General features: G+C 45.5%; 1 protein-coding gene across 5 annotated transcripts in view; it reads left to right on the top strand.

Annotated features, from left to right (window-relative positions):
* Positions 1–651: 651 nt before the first annotated feature.
* Positions 652–18,080, top strand: part of LOC308457978 (leukemia inhibitory factor receptor-like) — a 95,382-nt gene continuing 77,953 nt past the window's right edge. Inside the window, exon 1 of one of the 5 annotated variants that reach the window (XM_080972379.1) lies at positions 652–759. The gene's annotated coding sequence lies outside the window, so the exon portion shown is untranslated. Of the gene's footprint in view, positions 760–8,820; positions 9,254–9,381; positions 9,401–9,425; positions 9,446–18,080 lie in introns of those variants that run through there. The other 4 variants (XM_080972382.1, XM_080972378.1, XM_080972381.1 and 1 more) reach the window with 4 other exon arrangements.

The following is an 18,080-nucleotide window of genomic DNA, read 5'->3' as shown; positions in this document are numbered from 1 at the left end:
GACCAAAATTTTAATAAGGAATAGGGAAATTTTATAAATTACCTTAAAAACCATTGCAAACAGTTAAAATTGTGAGTAGGATTGGAATAACGCTTGTAGTTTAATGATGAATTTTGGATATAATGGAGATGTAAAAGATTTGGATTATTATAAAAGATGCAGGAAGAAATTATTATCGGACCCACAAAGGGGAGGTGGGAAGTCCAGGAGATTCTTGGGAATCTTGTTTCTGTGTTGTAGGTTGGATATGTGATTGTAAAATTCTAATTTGAAAAACCAAATAAGTAAATTTATTTTAAAAATATAATAGAATAAAACTTCAAGAGAAGTTCTATTCTGCTCCCCCAACTCCGCCTGGTTTCTAATTAAGGAGCTTGTTGCCGTTTCCTTGAACATGCACATTTATTTCCAAAGGAAATTGTTTTACTTAGTAAGGAAGGAAATTATGGGGGGTGGGGCAGGGAACTGGAATGCTCCTTTTAATCGCACTGGGCAATCGTATCACAATCTTTGGCAGAATAAGGTGACATCTGATGTACAATTTGTTCCCAGTCCTTGAAAAAAATGTTCACTTCAGTGCTAGAATCCCCTGGAGGTAAGAGCAATCTTGCAGAGGTTCCTTCTGGGCCCAGCCTGACAACACTTGTTGTTTCCAATACTTCTGCACCCCCTTGGGCAAAAGCTGTTTCCTTGTGAATGAAACACAACACATGCAGTCCATCCAGCGCAGGATTTGCTGAGCTGTAAACCTCCAGAATCGTAAGTCTGGCTTCAAATTGTCCTTCAGCCACCGATAACATTGTGAAGAATTCATTTTAATGTCTCATTGCCAGGATTTCGTCTCCATACATTTTTCTTCTGTGTGGGATGCCCTAATTGTATTAGAATATAACTTTGAAAATTTTTGTTACTTGCAGAGCTGTTCAGATGTAGACTCCGGAATATATGTTTTCAATATCACTCGTGCATCTTCTTTCGTTACTGCCGGTCATTGGGAAACGTTTAAGGTTGAAAACGGATGCTTTTAAATGGATGATAAAATATTAAAGTGAAAAAGAATTTGAGGAAACTCTAGCCACTGCTTTTGCCTTTCCAGGGATTAGACGGCAATTCTAATAAAGGAGACAGTTCTAAAGTAGTTGGGACGATGTTCCAGGGGCTATAGGATTTTACAAATCTCCTGAGAGGGCCTTTGGCACAGTGCCTGCCAGTGGCTCCCCTCCTAAATTTACTATTTCCCTGCCCCTTTCCAACACAGATTCATAGAATCATAGAACTGTAGAGTTGGAAGGGACCTCGAGGGTCATCTAGTCCAACCCCCAGAATTTCATCTAGAGCACCCAGGAGGAATGAAGTCACATAAGGCCATTGCTCTCATTAACTTGATTGCAGCTCTTCTTGTTGCAAAAAGCAAAAGTACAGGCAAGAGCTGAGAAAGAACAAGGCCATAGATTTTGTTTAAAAACAAAAAAAACACCCTGCAGCTCCATTATTATTATTTTTTGGAAGGTTAAGGTTTTGAAAAAGGGTTCTTGACCAGCTCAAGGTGTTCCAGGTTTAACCGTTTTATGACTCCCACCCCCAGCCCATTGACATCCCACCAGAACTTTCTCCTGTGAAATTCGCCCTATGGAAATGAAAATATTCGTGTGGTTTTGCATCTCCTAGTCATTTATCTGGGTCTTGGGCAGAAAGACTTTTGAGCAAACCAGGCCCTTTGTGTCTTGAAAACGCTAACAGGAAACACAGAAGTGAGTTTGTGACAGGAGTGTTGCTGAAGAATAGGCTTCCCATATCCTTCGTTATCGCGCGGAAAGGAGGTACCAAGTAAAAATTGCGGAAATGGGAAACAATTACTTACAGTGGGGAGGTGGGGAGTCCCACACTCTGTGAAGGCATCCGCTCCCCCCCTTCCCCTCTTTAAATAAATCTCAAAATCCACATGCCTTTAAAAGCCAGGACAAAATGTCTCTGAGGAATTCTTGCAATGCCAAGTACCCTGTGTTTCTCGCTTTCCTTTGAAATGACTGTACAACGGAGAAGGTTTCTCTGACTTACCACAGCAAAGTTCGGACCATCCAGATGTCATTGGGGACTCCCATCAGCCCCAGCTAGCATATGGTTACCAGATGTCCCCATTTCCTGGGGACAGACACCAGATTTACAAATCTGTCCCCGGACAAAAACCGTCCCCGGGATGTCCCCGGATTTCATTTAATGTCCCCGGATTCATATTTTAAGTGTTTATTAGATTTATTAGGACTTCCGGGTTGGCGCCATCGCCGAATGGCGGACTCCCTCCGAGCTCCGGAGGGAGTCGGCTCGGCAGGGGCTGGGTCCTACCGCGCCGGCGACGCGGGGACCCTTAAAAACCACGGGCACGGGGCCCGTGGACATGGGGACTCGGCTGGTACCGTCAGCGCCCTCCCGACTCGTGAAGGAGCCTTTTTAAAGGCTACGGATCGGGTGCCTGGGAGTGGCGTGGTACTTTGAGTCTATCGCTTCCCCTGCCGAGTGCAGCCGCATGCCATTCGTCGGAGAGCGCTGGCTTCTTCCATTTGAAATTCGGACATTTAACAAAAACCCGTGAGTAATTGGGTAACCGGGTACAAAAGGAGGAAAAAAAAAAGGAATTTTTTTTTTCGGATTCGGCACGAGCGGGGGGGATCTAAAAAGGAAGTCAGTCCCCTCCCTGATTGTAAACATGCTAAAACAAGGACTGAGAAACCAAGATCAATTCAGAAGTTTATTGCTGACTAAAAATACCAAATTCCACGATGGAATCATTACAAGAATTGTGCTGGAGGAGAGTCGAGGGTGAGAGGGAAAAGGCAACCCCCCCCCCGGGAACCAGGCTGGCTCTGGGCTGCTGAGACTGTCACTGCCGCCGCCACTGCCAAGGGGGAACTGGGGACGCCCGGCGCATCAACTGGGGAAACCACTGACACACACACCATGACCCAAATCAAACTGGGAGCGAGAGCGCCCGGCCACCCAGCCAGCGGGACTCCAGGAAAACCCTGGAGCTGATGCAGGGAGAAGGAGGAGAGGAGAAGGAGAAGGAAGAGAAAGAGAAAGAAAGAGGAAGGAGAAAAAAGAGGGGAGCCTTGACCTTGCCGCTCCGCTGCCGCCGCTGTCACTGAAGAAGAGGTAGGAGAGCACTGGGAGGGCAAGGTCACATGGCCGAGCCCAGGTCCAACCTGAGCCTACTCCATGGCGGCTAGCACTCCAAGAGAGCAGGCTGGGGCCCAGAGGAAGGCTGCACGACAGAGGAGACCACAGAAGAGAAGATATTACTTCTTAATATATATTTTTAAATAATTTTTAAAAAATAACTTTTTTTTCTCTTTACAAAAAAAAAGTGTCCCCGGATTCTTTGAAAAAAATCTGGTAACCTTAAGCTAGCATGGCCAGTGGTTTGCGATGATGGGAGTTGTAGTCCAGGCATATGTGGAGGACCACATGTTCCCCACCCCTGTAGCAGAGCAACCAATCTTCAGCCAGCAAGAAGTATTGATGGCCACCGATTTGGGTGGCCTTTAAAGTGGATTAGACAAAATCATGGAGGCTCTTGAAGGCTACTAGCTATGTTCTGCCTCCACTATCTAAGGAAGTATGCCTCTGACTGCCAGTTTCTGGCAATCGCACGTGGGGGAGAGTGCTGTTGAGCTCAAGTCCTGCTTTCGCGATTCTCACGAGAGTCTGGTTATAGCCACTGTGAGGACAGGCTCCAGCAGGACAGGCTCCGTCCATACGTTCTTTTCTGGCCCAGGAGGACCCACCTTTAACACTGGTCTTTAACCCATTTTAATGCTTTGATCTCACTGCTTTCTTTGGATGTCACGGTGGCTCAATTAGGGAATGAGCCTAGGCAAGCTCCCCTCCTTCACCCTGGGCTTTTCTTTCCATTTTTTGATTAACCACGGTTCAGGTTTGAAAATAAAATAAAATAGTCACATTATAGGACTGCCTTTAGATGTCTTCTAAATGTCAGGTAGTTGTTTATCTCTTTGACATCTGATGGAAGAGCGTTCCACAGGGCGGGCACCACCACTGAGAAGGCCCTCTGCCTGGTTCCCTGTAGCTTTGCTTCTTGCAATGAGGGAACCACCAGAAGGCCCTCGGCACTGGACCTCAGCGTCCGGGCAGAACAATGGGGGGTGGAGAAGCTCCTTCAAGTATACCGGACCGAGGCTATTTAGGGCTTTAAAGGTCAGCACCAACATTTTGAATTGTGCTCAGAAACGTACTGGGAGCCAGTGTAGGTCTTTCAAGACCGGTGTTATGTGGTCTCGGCGGCCGTCACCAGTCTAGCTGCTGCATTCTGGATTAGTTGTAGTTTCTGGGTCACCTTCAAAGGTAGCCCCACGTATCGCTTTGTTCTGCAGCAGCAGCAGCCCAGCATGTCTGTCTTTCTTCGAGAGCCAGTGTGGTGTAATGGTTAGAGTGTTGGACTCTGATACAAGGAGACCAGGGTTCAAATCCCCACTCAGCCATGAGTCCACATGAGTGGATGACTTTAGATCAGTGATTCTCTCCCAGCATAACCTACTTCAGAGGGTTGTTGAGATGATAAAATCAGGAGAGGAGAGCCATGAAATGCCACATTGAGCTTATTGGAGGAAAAGGTGGAATATCAATGTAATAAACAGTAAATATATTATTTTGGCTCTTTTCTTCTAACATCGACAGTACATCATCTTGGCAGGAAGTGCGGCAGTTGTGATGGGAGAGGTTGGACGATGCAAAGGGGAGAATAAAGGGAGAGCTTATTTGTTGCAGATCAGGAGGAGCAGGACGTAAGTGATAAGAAGAAACCCTTTTATTTGCCCGTTCTTGCTTCAGCACCAGAAGCCCATTAATACCATTATCGCAGCAATGTGTGTTGCAAACCAGACTTCTGATACACTGAGAAGGGACACTTCTATCAGAGGGCAAATCTATTTACCCTTGGCTAATTCAGTCACAGTCTGAGGGTTTTATTGTACTTATTACAGTTCTATCCCACCTATCTTCCAAGGAGCTCAAGGCAACATATATGGTTCTCCCCACACCCTTCTCCATTTTTATCTTTAAAAACCGACCCTGTGAGGCAGATTAGGTAAGCTGAGTGATAGATAGTAGCTGGCTCATGGTCACCCAGTGATTAGCTGCGTGGGGATTTGATTTTAAAGTTTCAGGTCCTGTTTAATTTTCTTCCACCTATGAAAGTTCAAAAATAAGAAGAAAGGGCTGCAACCGAGTAAATACATTTTAATCAATTCATCGTAAGAGGTTTAATGGATTGAATCTATAAGATTTCACCTGGTTAAAATCTTATTTCTCAAAAATATTTCTATTGTTCTTAGCTAATGCAAACATGTGCCATTGCAGGCTATAAGATGGGTCCCACCACGTGCAGTTTTGATTAGGTCATGTATTAAAATTATATTTCTTATTTTTAAAAAATCCACTGCCTGATTAACCAGGGCACCCCCCCCCCATGACCAACAGTGCTCTCCTGTGCATATTTACTGGGAAGTAAACCCTACTGTGTTCAACAGAGCTTACTCTTACTTTAATTGATTAAGCTAACTGACTGACTGACTGACTGAACATTTCAGCTCTAAGAAAAACACAGAGCACATTTAAATAGCACATTTCTATCTTTTTTTAAAAAAAATAAATTATTAGGGATTCCAACATAACGTAAATAGCACATTTCAAGTATTCCTAACAGGAATATATGAAGCTGCTTAGGGGCCCCTCCGGATGAGCTATTTATTGAGAATACATCCTGATTTGCTTGCTCGAGGTTTATGTGGAGCTTAGATTACACCCAATCTTTATTGAGCATTTCTTCTGATTTCTTTATGGGGCTCTTGGATGACAATGAGCAGCCATCCTGGTCTGCGGAGGGGGTAGTATTTGCTCATCTTCGCATTAGTCATTCATTCATCCCACTTTCAGTGCTCTCCCCATTGCTTTTCCAAACCACAGAAAGTATTAAAAAAGCGGTCGTGTTGTGCTTGGACGACGCAGAGCTGTAATATATTTTAATTGCCCCAAACCTACAGTTTTGATATGTGATTGAATCATTCCCACAAAATAGCGGCAGCCTGAAGGAGGCCTTAGACATTGATCCATCTAACATCAGCAACGATTATCTAGGGTTTCTCAGACAGGGAAGACTTTCCCAGCCCTGTCTGGAGACGCCAGAAATTGAACCTGGTTCCTTCGGCATGCGGGTGGCGCTGTCTGCAGAAGCAGACAAACGCCGGCTTCCTTGGCCAGTAAAGCGAGATGAGCACCACAAACCTAGAGTCGGTCACGACTGGACCTAAGGGTGGGGGTTCCCTTTACCTTTACCTTACCTTCTGCATACAGGGCATGTGCCCTACCACTGAGCTGTATCCCTTACTCTCCTGCAAGAAAGCCCCACGGGAACCTGTCTTTCATCAAGTCAGACCATGGATCCATCTAGCTCAGTGTTACTTGACACTGGCTGGCAATGACTGTCCAGGTGCTTTTCGTTAGACTGCTTTGGGAACCGAACCTGCAAATCTGTGACATGCAAAGCTTGTGCTCAGCTAATAAGCTACAACCCTTTCCATGCTTGATGTACCTTATCCCAGCAATATTTACAACAACCCTGCAAGGCAGGCCATTCTTATGATCATCCCCCATATTTGCAGTGCGAAGCCTGGGAGAAGAATCACTTGCTCAGGAATTTGCCTATGGAGTTCCTGGTTAACTCCTTTGAACTAAAGACCTCCCATATTCTGCTGTTCAGCTGCTTTGCAACACCAACCCTCCACTGGTGGTCACACCCACATACCCAGGATTAAGTCCCATTGAATTCGATGGAGCTTACTTCTGAGTAACCAGGCCAAGAGATTTCAGCATGGAGCAAGAAGTTTCTCCAAGTTCCAACTGTGGATCTGTGTTGTGATTATCTAAAGGTAAAGGTAAAGGGACCCCTGACCATTAGGTCCAGTTGTGACCGACTCTGGGGTTGCGGCTCTCATCTCGCTTTATTGGCCAAGGGAGCTGGCGTACAGCTTCCGGGTCATGTGGCCAGCATGACTAAGCCGCTTCTGGCGAACCAGAGCAGCGCGCAGAAACACTGTTTACCTTCCCGCTGTAGTGGTACCTATTTATCTACTTGCACTTTCACATGCTTTCAAACTGCTAGGTTGGCAGGAGCAGGGACCGAACAATGGGAGCTCACTCCGACGCGGGGATTTGAACCACCGACCTTCTGACCAGCAAGTCCTAGGCTCTGTGGTTTAACCCACAGCGCCACCTGTGTCCCTGTTGTGATTATCTACTTCCCCCTCAAATGAAGAAAATGTAGAAATGCAAAAGAAGGCATGCCAGTCCAGAAGGGAGAAAATCCACAGTCAGCCAGTACCTTTATTTGGACCACCAAAATGCCACAAAATAGTTAGATAACATGGGACAAAAGTGTGAGGGGATAAAGTTGGGGGAGCAATCTCCATGCTTGCTTGTAACACCCATTTAATTCAGCAGAGCTTAAACCTGCAGTCCTATGCACGGTTACTGTATACCTGAAGGAGCGTCTCCACCCCCCATCGTTCAGCCCGGACACTGAGATCCAGCGCTGAGGGCCTTCAGGCGGTTCCCTCATTGCGAGAAGTAAGGTTACAGGGAACCAGACAGAGGGCCTTCTCGGTAGTGGCGCCTGCCCTGTGGAACGCCCTCCCAGCAGATGTCAAGGCAATAAACAACTATTTCACTTTTAAAAGACAACTGAAGGCAGCCCTCTTTAGGGAAGTTTTTAATGTCTGATGCTGTACTGTTTTTAATATTCAGTTGGAAGCCGTCCAGAGTGGCTGGGGAAACCCAGCCAGATGGGCGGGGTATAAATAACAAATTATTATTATTATTATTATTATTATTATTATTACTACTGTAACTGGGAGCAAGACCCATTGAACAGAACTGCTCTGGAAAGTTGCAGTGAAACTTTTTAAGTACAGTGGTACCTCGGGTTACATACGCTTCAGGTTACAGACTCTGCTAACCCAGAAATAGTACCTTGGGTTAAGAACTTTGCTTCAAGATGAGAACAGAAATTGTGCTCCAGCAGCACGGCAGCAGCAGGAGGCCCCACTAGCTAAAGTGGTGCTTCAGGTTAAGAACAGTTTCAGGTTAAGAACGGACCTCCGGAACGAATTAAGTACTTAACCCGAGGTACCACTGTACATGTAAAAGCATTTCAGCACATTGATTCCTCCTTTGTCCCTTATTTTAGTCTGTAGACTCCTTGAGGGCAGAGACCTATCTAATTTGCCTATTTAACTGCAGGGCACCACCTGAACCTGGAAGGTACTGTATGATGTTGCCAGTTCACTGTAAGGCATTTTGTGCTTTTCACACGCACGTGCACTATGATCACAAGCTTTTTGTTTTTGTTTTTTTTTACTCAGAAAACAAATGCAAGGAGTCTTACTCCCAATACAACTCATGATAAGAACGCAGCTTTTCTTGCCGCCCGTGCCTAGGTATCCAGACACGTGGGCGCTCCGGCGGAAAAAGATGATCCGATATGAAATACGGGATTAGTTAGACCTGTGGCGTTATCCCACAGTGGCGCAGCTTAAGTGGTAATTTTAGACTTTGCACTGCTTGGTCTGACAGCGGGGGTGGGGAAGACTTTAGTTGTACTTCAAAATGTGCCCAGTTGAGTTTGGGGGGTCCTACTGCCCCTTCTGCTGAGCGGACCCGTGGGCTAGTCCTGCCCTCCAAGTCCTGCCCCTGAAGGCCCCACCACTGGGATCAAGGGGCGGCCAGGGGCAGCGCGACACTTGGCAGCTCGCAGGCAGCCGCACAGAAGGCGCTTGTTGCTTGTCCCTCTCCAGCTCCTCCTCCCGCCGCTGGAGCCACAAGCCGAACCTTTTCCATAGGCTGCTGCTGCTGCTCTTCTGAACTGCGCTCGCCGCCTGCCAGGCCTCGGAGCCTCTCGCTCGGACCCATCCGCCCGTCGCCACCTCTCCAAAAAGCTCCCCAGCTCCAGGGCGCACGGGGCCCGGCGCCAAAGCGCACAGACCGTCTCCTCGGTCCCCGCGCGCCCATCCCTCTCAGAGGGCACCGGGCTGCTCCCGCTGCCTCCCCGCCAGGCTCCGGCTTCCTGTTGGGGCTGCGCAGGAGCCGAGCCCAGCGGAGGTGGGGCCGGCCCGGCCCAGCACGCCTGGCACCGCGGATTATGGAGAAGCGCGCCGGCGGGGCGGAGGAGAGGCGGCGTGAGAAGGTGAGGGGCGCAACCGGGAGAGTTCTTTGGGGTGGGCGGGTGTGTTTCAAAGGGGGTGTCGGGCTTGGAAAGCCGTGGGAATGGCAGGGCGATCCCGGTCTCGCCGGCGCTGGTACGGCTTTCGGTTCTGAAGCGGCTTACTCGGGAGTAAGTGCCCAGGACTACTATGGGGTTTGCGTCCAGGGAAGCTTGGTGAGACCTCGGTTCGTGGGGAAGGACACTTCGACCCGAAATTATTGGGCAGCGACTTCCATTGATTCGGATTCCACTTCTGGGACGGGAGGAATGCTTAGAGACGCAGCTTGACACTCCCCCCTCCCCACATCTCTCTCTTTCATTGCACCCCCAACATCTCTCCCTATTTGGCACGCTATTCCCAAAGTTGCTTGCTCACAGCTGAGTCCTTTTTGCCTCTTTTTGCCCCTTTTTTCTTAACAGCGACTTCTCTCCCCCCCTTTCCCCGCCCCCAGCTGTGATTATTTTCCCAGAAGGGAAACCGATTCCCATTTTCCGCCCACCCCGGCTGTTGGATCAAAGCCTTTGGAGGGGAAGCCGGAGAGACGACCCGGTCTAAGCTGGGCTCTCCTAAAGGTCGAGACGCTGCTCAGAGACGCGGTCTAGAATTGGCAGCCGCAGCTGGATAATCGATTTCTCCGTTTGAATTCCGGGATCCGCCAATCGGCGGTTCCCTAAGTACCCTCGATCCCACTGAGACTTGTTTTTAAATTTGTATTTATTCAAAAAGCGCGTAGGACCGTGGGAGAGTAAATCAACACTTCAGTTTGCGAGTATAGGATGTTGGTTTCGGTTCTGATTAGTTGTTTTCAGTGTAATGGCAGCGAACGCAGACAAAAATATTTGTGTTCTCTCTTGTCTATACCTGTAGACCAGCCTTTCACAACCTTGGGTCCCCAGATATTGTTGGACTACAACTCCCATCAATCCCTAACCTGCTAGTTTGGATATGATAGGAGTTTTAGTCCAACGACAACTGGGGACCCACCATCCCTAACCACCGGAGCTGCTAGCTAGGGTTGATGAAAGTTGTAGTCCAAAAAAATATGGGGACCCAAAGTTGGAAAAGGCTGCTGAAGACCCTTGCCAGGTTTCCCCCAATCTTTTTTTCCCTTTCTTTCCCAAGTTAAGCCTTTGGGAATATTGGATTTTGTTTGAGTTATCACGGTTGTGGATTGCAGATGGCCTGTGATACATTGGAGAGAGTGAGAGGGCAAAGAGTGACTCAGAGCTATTCCTTTTCCTCTCTGGAGAGATCATCTGGAGGTGGTATTGGCAGAACATCCAGTGAAAGTAATCCAAGGTCATTGCCAGGAGTATCTGGCTCCAACAGAGTTGCTTGAAAGCAATTTTTGGCCATTTCAGTGAACCAGTTTGTTTTAATTGCCCAGGAAGGGTTTCAGGTAAGAGAAAAAGGCAGTTAAGCCCTGTGCCCCCAAAAGTCACCCCAATTCCACTCCTGCATAAGAGGTGTTGGGGTTTTCTAGAGATGGGGGGGGGGAGGAATTCAATTCACTTTGCATTGAAAGGCAAACCAACCTAATTCTCACTTTTCAAGACAATAGGTGAATTGAAACCAAAAGGCCTTTTTCGAAAATCAACACTTTTCTGAATTCTGCAGTGCAGCTCCCCAGCTGAGTAATGGGTGTAGAAATGCAGATATTAAATGAAATTGCAAACATGCATTTGCTTTGCTCTGCGGAAATGGGTATATCGAGCAAAGTTGCACCCATCTGTTAATAGCAAAGGGTGGATTTCCATGAGGACCTACCGTAGTTTTCGCCCTATAAGACGCACCAGACCATAAGATGCACCCAGTTTTTGGAGGAGGAAAACAAGAAAAAAAAAATATTCTCAATCTCAGAAGCCAGAACAGCAAGAGGGATCGCTGTGCAGCGAAAGCAGCAATCCCTCTTGCTGTTCTGGCTTCTGGGATAGCTGCGCAGCCTGCATTCACTCCATAAGATGCACACACATTTCCCCTTACTTTTTAGGAGGGAAAAAGTGAGTCTTATAGAGCAAAAAATACGGTAAACAAAAAAATTGAAAATGGTTAATGGAACTGCAGAGAACTGAACTTAATAGTGGGGGAATGAGAAATTGGCAGATTTGCCAAACTGCCTTCTCAGGGCAGTTTTGAACTTTGCATTCTGTGTGTACAGTCTTGAGCAAACCTTATATTGTGAGAGGGCTGCAGGTGGTGCATGTTTTCTTTCTAGAAAAGGCTTCTCCGGTGCTCCATAACCTCCCTAGCTTCGGAGTTCATGTGCCTTTCAGGAAGCATGGTCCCCTGGGAAGGCTGCAGAATTCTTACCTGATAAAGCCCCATGGGATTCTTCCCCTGGGCTTTAACTGAAGCCTGGAAACCTTGGGGAAGTTGGTACAGAGTGCCTGTACAGTTGGTACAGAGTGCCTGAGAGCAGCGGATGAGCTGATTTTCTATTTAAAGCAAGTTGTTTTATATACCTTTTCCATAGTGGTTTCTTTTTGAATAAAGTCTTAACTTTAAAGCAGCAACAGCTGGCTGCCAAGTACATGAAATGTAGCTTCCCCACGTTCCCACACCTACAGGAAAGCCCAGCCTGGGACTTTGTGAACTTTTCAGGAAGCGCAGGGCCTCTGAGAAGCCAGCAGAATTTAGACCACTGGAGAGATGGCTTGTTGAATGAAAGAAATGAGACTTGCAAGCTCCCTCAAAAGATATTACTTTGCATCAAACCCCTGCACTGTGCCACTGAGTACTCTGTGAAAAGTTTCTCTCCATTTTGCTAATTTTTAAAACAGTTAATTGATGGAGATTTTTTTTAAAATGGCACTAGGCAGCAATAAAGTTTGTAGGGAAATTCTGGGATCCTGCCCCTCAAATGGGCTTACTCTTAAAGTAAGCATGTGTAGGATCAGGCTGTAAAAAAATGCATACTGAGCCCACTGAGCACATGTAAATAATGTTCATGAAGGGAGAACCGAACGTGTAGTCTTGCCACCTTAAGTTTTGTATTTGCACTTTATTTCATTTGTACTTCACCTTTCAGTGAATTCCCAGGGCAATTTGGTTCAATTCCCATTTTAAAACAAGAACATTGAGCAACATTAAATACACAATATCAGGAGTGGCAGTTGAAAGGGTTTAAAAACAAAGCAGGGAACAGCGTTATGGCAATGCACAGAGGTTAGAAGGGTTTGCTAGGTACCGGAATTGCATTAAGGTAGGCAGCCAGCGAAGCCTCCTGGGGATGCCATTACAAAGTGGACCCTGTAGTCATATCTTAGATGGAGGGGCACCTGAAGAAAGACCTTAGTATATGGGCAGGCACATGTGGAGAAAAAGAGTCCTTTAGGTGCCCTCGTTGCAAGCCATGAAGTACTTTAAAGGTCAAAACAGCACTTTCAGTTGAGTGTGGATATCTTACTGGGAGCCAGTACAACTGGTAAGGCCCGGGTGTCATATGACTGTAACATGTAGTTGACCCTATCGGCTGCATTTTGCATTGATTGAAGCTTCCAGGCCATCTGTGAAGGGCAGTCCCATGTGTAATGAACTGCAGCAGTCTAATCTGGATAATGAAGCCAACCTGTTGGGGATGCCCTTGGTTGGTGTATCCGCGGAAGCTGGAATGCCAGCATAACCAGGTAGGAAATGGTCTAGTCTATGCAAGTAACCTGCACCTCCAGTTACAAAGGCGGATCAATGAGCAGAGCACCCCTAGACTGGGAATGTCTTTCTTCAGGGGGTGTTCAACCTTCTCCAGTGCAGGGATGACCATTACAGATGTGAAGGCCTGGAAGAAAAACCAGAACAAAAATTGTTTCCCAAAATTTGGAGACCTTCCCGTTTCCATTGACTGTCACTAAGCTGGTGAGATGAACCACCCAGCAACAGGATCTCCCACCTTGTCTGGATTGAGCTTATGTTGATCAGCCCTCGTCCGTTGTACTAACACATACCTGAAGGTACATGATGCAACAGGTTTGCTGAATCGGAGCATGTTTGGGTCTCTTTGCTGCCTGAGTTGTATGGGTGAAAGGCAGGATATGTCTGCATGCAATAAGCAAATATGAAACCAAATTGAGGTTTGCATGTGGGAAGAGGCTGTTGAAAGTGGAAATGATTTAGCTGGTCGTGTGGTCATTTCATGATCTGTGTGGGCTTACTGTGGGGAATTTCTCCCTCTCTGAATACAGAATATACCTTAAGCTAAAATGTTTGTGGATATGTTTTGATTGCAGATGAAATTCAGAATGATTACTCACGCCGCCATTTATTTTTTTTCTGTTTACGTCTTGCTTAGATAAATAGAACAAGGTTTATTTGGCTCAAAATACTAGTGTAGAGGTGTGAGCAATTGCCATGGAACTACAGAGGTGTTTTGGATTTCTAGAAGGTTCCCCGCCCTTTCCGCTCACCTGTGACAAAATGGAACTTGTATTGAATGTTTAGAATTCAGAGTAGGGTATTGAAGAAGTGAAGGGCTTTGAAACCGTATGCACTTTCGGCCAACAAATGTGTATTAGATTTGAATTTAGGAGGAAGGAAATGTAGACAATGAGATCCGTCTCATGAAAATAGCCTTGGTTGTTAATATCTGTTTAAAGTCAATTGTAGCACCAACTCAACTAAAGATCCATTCATGCCAGTTCTGGAGCTGGAAAAAGGACTTCCAGAAGCTGAGTGGAGTTTCCAGGCTGATTCATGCAGGATTAGATGATTCCTGAGAAAACTCAGCAAATTGAAGGCGGGATGGGGAACCTCTGGCCTCCAACTCTCATCATTCCCAACACGTTTGACCAATGGTAAGGGATGATGGGGAGTTGTAGTTCACCTGTAACATCTGGAGGGCCACAGCCTTAGAGCTTTGGAGCTGAAAGCTGGCACTTAGAACTGTGCCTGAAATGAAATTGTTCTTTTTCTCTTTGAACCCTGCGTTGATTCTTTGGTTCTGGGATGCTCCATGTCTGGATTGTGGAAAGAAAGGAACGTTATAAAATGGTGTAACTGTATAGTGACTGGAGATGTTTCTATGCAAACAAGTGAAACATGATTCTGGCTGTGTATCGGTTTGGATGCTGGCTTTGTCCCTGCATTAAGCCGTAGCTCTCTAAATATAGTGCTGAAATTTGCCTAGGAGCTTAGTACTTTTTCCAGGGAAGCTTGCTGTGCTGTTGAAATGGATAGAATGTTAGGTATGGATTGGATTCAGTTTTTTTCTGTGCCTTGAGCCTCTTTGCGTGACCTTGGGTCCTGGTGCCAGAGGGGACCCTATGTATACTTCTCTCAGTTACTGCAGGAAAAGAAAACCTCTTGATTAAATAGAAATCTGTATTTTCATCCTTGGCAATGTAAGCAACCAAATAGGGTCAGAAGCCTGATATTGTTACCTTGCAACAGCAGAAATTAACTTCGGAAATTAAATGCCTCTTGTACGGGAGAAAAAGGAATAAAACTTTCTTTGTGTCCCAATTCCATATTGAACATTCCCTCCCATATGAAATTGTGCAGAAAATTCCTGCATTGCAGGGAGTTGGACTAGATAACCCCCCCACCCCCATTGTCCCTTCCAAATCTACAATACTCTGATTCTATGACTTTCTCAGGGAGATGCAACATTCTAGTTGTCTAGTTGCAAGGGTCTTAATTGTGATCATCTTCCTCAACTTGCCATGTTGCCACATTCCCTTTCTGGTTCAGTTGCCTCTGTGTCTGGAGAGAAACACTGTTTGGGTTGGGCTGACGTGGATTTAGCAATGAGACTGTTTATAAAAATGTACGATGATGGAATCAAAGTTTAGTCATTTTTCTCAGCTTCTTAAACGTGTAACTGAAAACTCCAGTGCACTGGTAAAAGCAGTGGATGCAATCGAAATGTTGGTGTTTATTTTCCAAGAGCATATGCAGAATGAACGTTTTCTCCTTCAAATTTATGTTCTTCGGCACCTTTGTCTGTCACGATGCTTTCCTCCAGACATTTTTAATACCGTACGTCTGCACATTAGGCAGACCTCTGTGAACCAAAGTCAATGATACTTCTCAGCAGAGACTGCTGCAGTAGAAATGTTAATGGCATGCAGCACATGTAATGGTTGCAGCAGAAGCCAAGTCTGTTTTCTAACCGTGTGTATACTTGAATCTGAGGAACAGAGGACTCTGCTATGGCAGATTCTTGGTCCATCTAGCTCAGTACATGTCTACACTGATTGGGGTCTTGGGCAAGTCTTCCTAGCCCTCCTGGTTAGAATATTCTGCATGCAAAATGTATGTTCAGTGACTTCACTACTATGGCCATTTCCTAATTTTCTGGTATAAATCTTAAAGAAGTATATTCGGTGAACTGAGTGGCAGCCAGCACCACTATTTTATGTGGTTTTATGGGAATTAATGAGGGAGTGCAAATATCACTTTGTTTTCTCGTTGTTTTCAGTGAAAGATTGGGCCATCCTTCTGGTGCCGCTAACTCTGGTATGTTCAGTCCAATCAGGTTCACCCCTGAACATCAGACTTCCTAAATCTCAGATGGATTGGACCAGAGGTCGCAATTTTATAGGGCACAAATGCGGCCTAACAGCTGTCTAAACCAGGGGTTGTCAACATGGTGGCCTTAATTACGTAAATAAATCAAATTTTATTTGCTTAAAAGCATTTATATAAACCACTCAACAGTGTACTGTATTTAAAAACACACACACAATGTAGTTAAAAATGCAGCCGAAAACCAATAAGACAGCAATGTTAAAAGCATATAGAATAAGAATTTGGGGGATTCTGATACACAAAACAGGGTCTTGAATGATCTTATGGGTCAGAAAACGCCTGCGCAAAATGTGTGAAGCAACTGATGGTTGCCGTTCTGTGTGTGGCAAAGTGAAGGGCATTTAATGACATAGGGCTTGAAGTGGCATTTTGTGGTGCCTAAAGTGCCCCCCCCCATGCTGAAATGAGGCTTGAAAAAAGCCATCTGCTGTAGCCAATAGCATTAGAATGTGGTTTGTGTGCAGTGCCTACAGCAGTTTCTCTTGTTTGCAGAAGGGCCACTGGGCCCTTGAAGTTTGGTCACCCTGACCTAAACTAAAATAGAGACGTCTGTTCTGTCAGTTTCACGTATCTCTTCTTTTTCCTCTCCACCCTTTACATGACCTTTCTGTGAACTGTACATAGCATTCTAGCCTATTTCTAAAACGCAAAACAATGCCTGCCGTGCAAAGCGGTTAAGAATGAATTTGTTTCATTTTCATTCGTTCAAATTGCCACTTGTACTGTAAAAATGAATGGTGGAATAATTTGTTTAGATTTTTTTTAATAAAAAAAAACCTAACGAGAATTGCGCAAATTAGTATTTGTCCAACTGGATTGTATGTTGCTGTTTTCTTTTGCATCAGATGAGCTACTAGACTGCCGAACTCAATTTGTTAGTCTTTATTGTTTTTATTTAGAAATGTACAAAGCTCTCTTTTCTGTTTATACTGATTCTCAAAGGGCAAAAAGATCGGAAACTAATGTAAAATGTAACCCTCCAAGAAAATTAAGATTTTAAAGGAAACAATGTGATCTAAAAGCAAACATTTGCAGGGAAATTCCAAAAACCAGAGAAACACTCCAGCGTTTAGGAAAGGCCAAATGTCTGCTTGAATAGGAAAGGCTTAACTGCTTGTCTAAACAAATCAAACTCTTGAAGCAGGCAAATATCTGATGGAAGGAATTGAAGCCCGGCTGATAATGAGAGACAGAGCTGGACCAGAAATATCAGCCTATTTAGAATTTAGCAGGAGGACAGGTGAAAAGAGCACCCCAAAGACTGAGGGGTGCAGGAGAATGTTCGGAGAATTTCAGGAGTTTTTAGAGAAAGTAGGAGGGAGGCAATGCTTTTAAAGTTTGCAAAGCTTTTTAAAGTTTACAAAGTGTGTGTGCATGAGTGCACTCTCTCTCTCTCTCTCTCTCTCTCTCTCTCTCTCACACACACACACACACCTGCCTGCCCCCCCCCATTTTTGCACATTGTCTTGAAAAATTAAAACTAAGGTAAGCCAATCTTCAAAATTTTCTGAAATTTCTCTCCCCTTTGCCATTTTGATTGGGGGAAAAATGTTGCTGCAAAAACAAAGAGGGGCAATATTTTTTGGGGGGGGGGGTGGCCCTAGCATGAATTTCAGGAACACATAGAAAAAATTACGATAGTTTCACAACAACTTTCAGTGATGAGAATTGGCCTCGGCATTTATGTAGCAGCTCTTGCAAGTGTTCAAAGCACTTAACTTTGTATCATTTGTAATCCTTGCAATAGCCCTGTAAGACAGGTCAGTAGTAATTTTATCTCCACACTGCAGAGAAGTGACTTGTCTAAGTCCAGATAGTGTGTTCATGAAAATTTGAGTCTGTTTCAGCTCCATATTTAGGGAGGACTTAGATAAGACAGCGGTACTCCCCCTTTCCCAAGCTGGTGGCCAATAATGAGTGAGTAGGCAGCTAACCTTTGTGTCCCCCCCCCCCTTCAGATGAACTACAACTCCCATCTGCCTCAGCCAGCACAGCCATCAACATCTGGCGGGCCATAAGTTCCTCACCCTGTGCTATTTGAAAGTGTTCTTTTTCTTTTCTTATCTCACAGTTCTGGAGGTAGTAAGAATCTGGCAAGGTTGAGGACCTATTCTTGGAAGTTGCTAATCTGTGCACAGTGTAAGGCCATAAAGATAAAGTGGCTCAGAGTGAACCCAGCCATCAAATGTGTGCTTTGAACATCTGCTTATCCTGCAATTGCTTTTTGTAATGAATGAGGTCCAGGAACAAAAAGGCAGCACCCACCCACAATTTCTGTCCTTTTAA

Source organism: Podarcis pityusensis (assembly GCF_964106645.2).
Source record: "Podarcis pityusensis genome assembly, chromosome: 11".
Classification (NCBI taxonomy): domain Eukaryota; kingdom Metazoa; phylum Chordata; class Lepidosauria; order Squamata; family Lacertidae; genus Podarcis; species Podarcis pityusensis.
The sequence above is the reverse complement of the archived record's forward strand: the minus strand, read 5'-3'. Positions and strand labels throughout refer to the sequence as shown.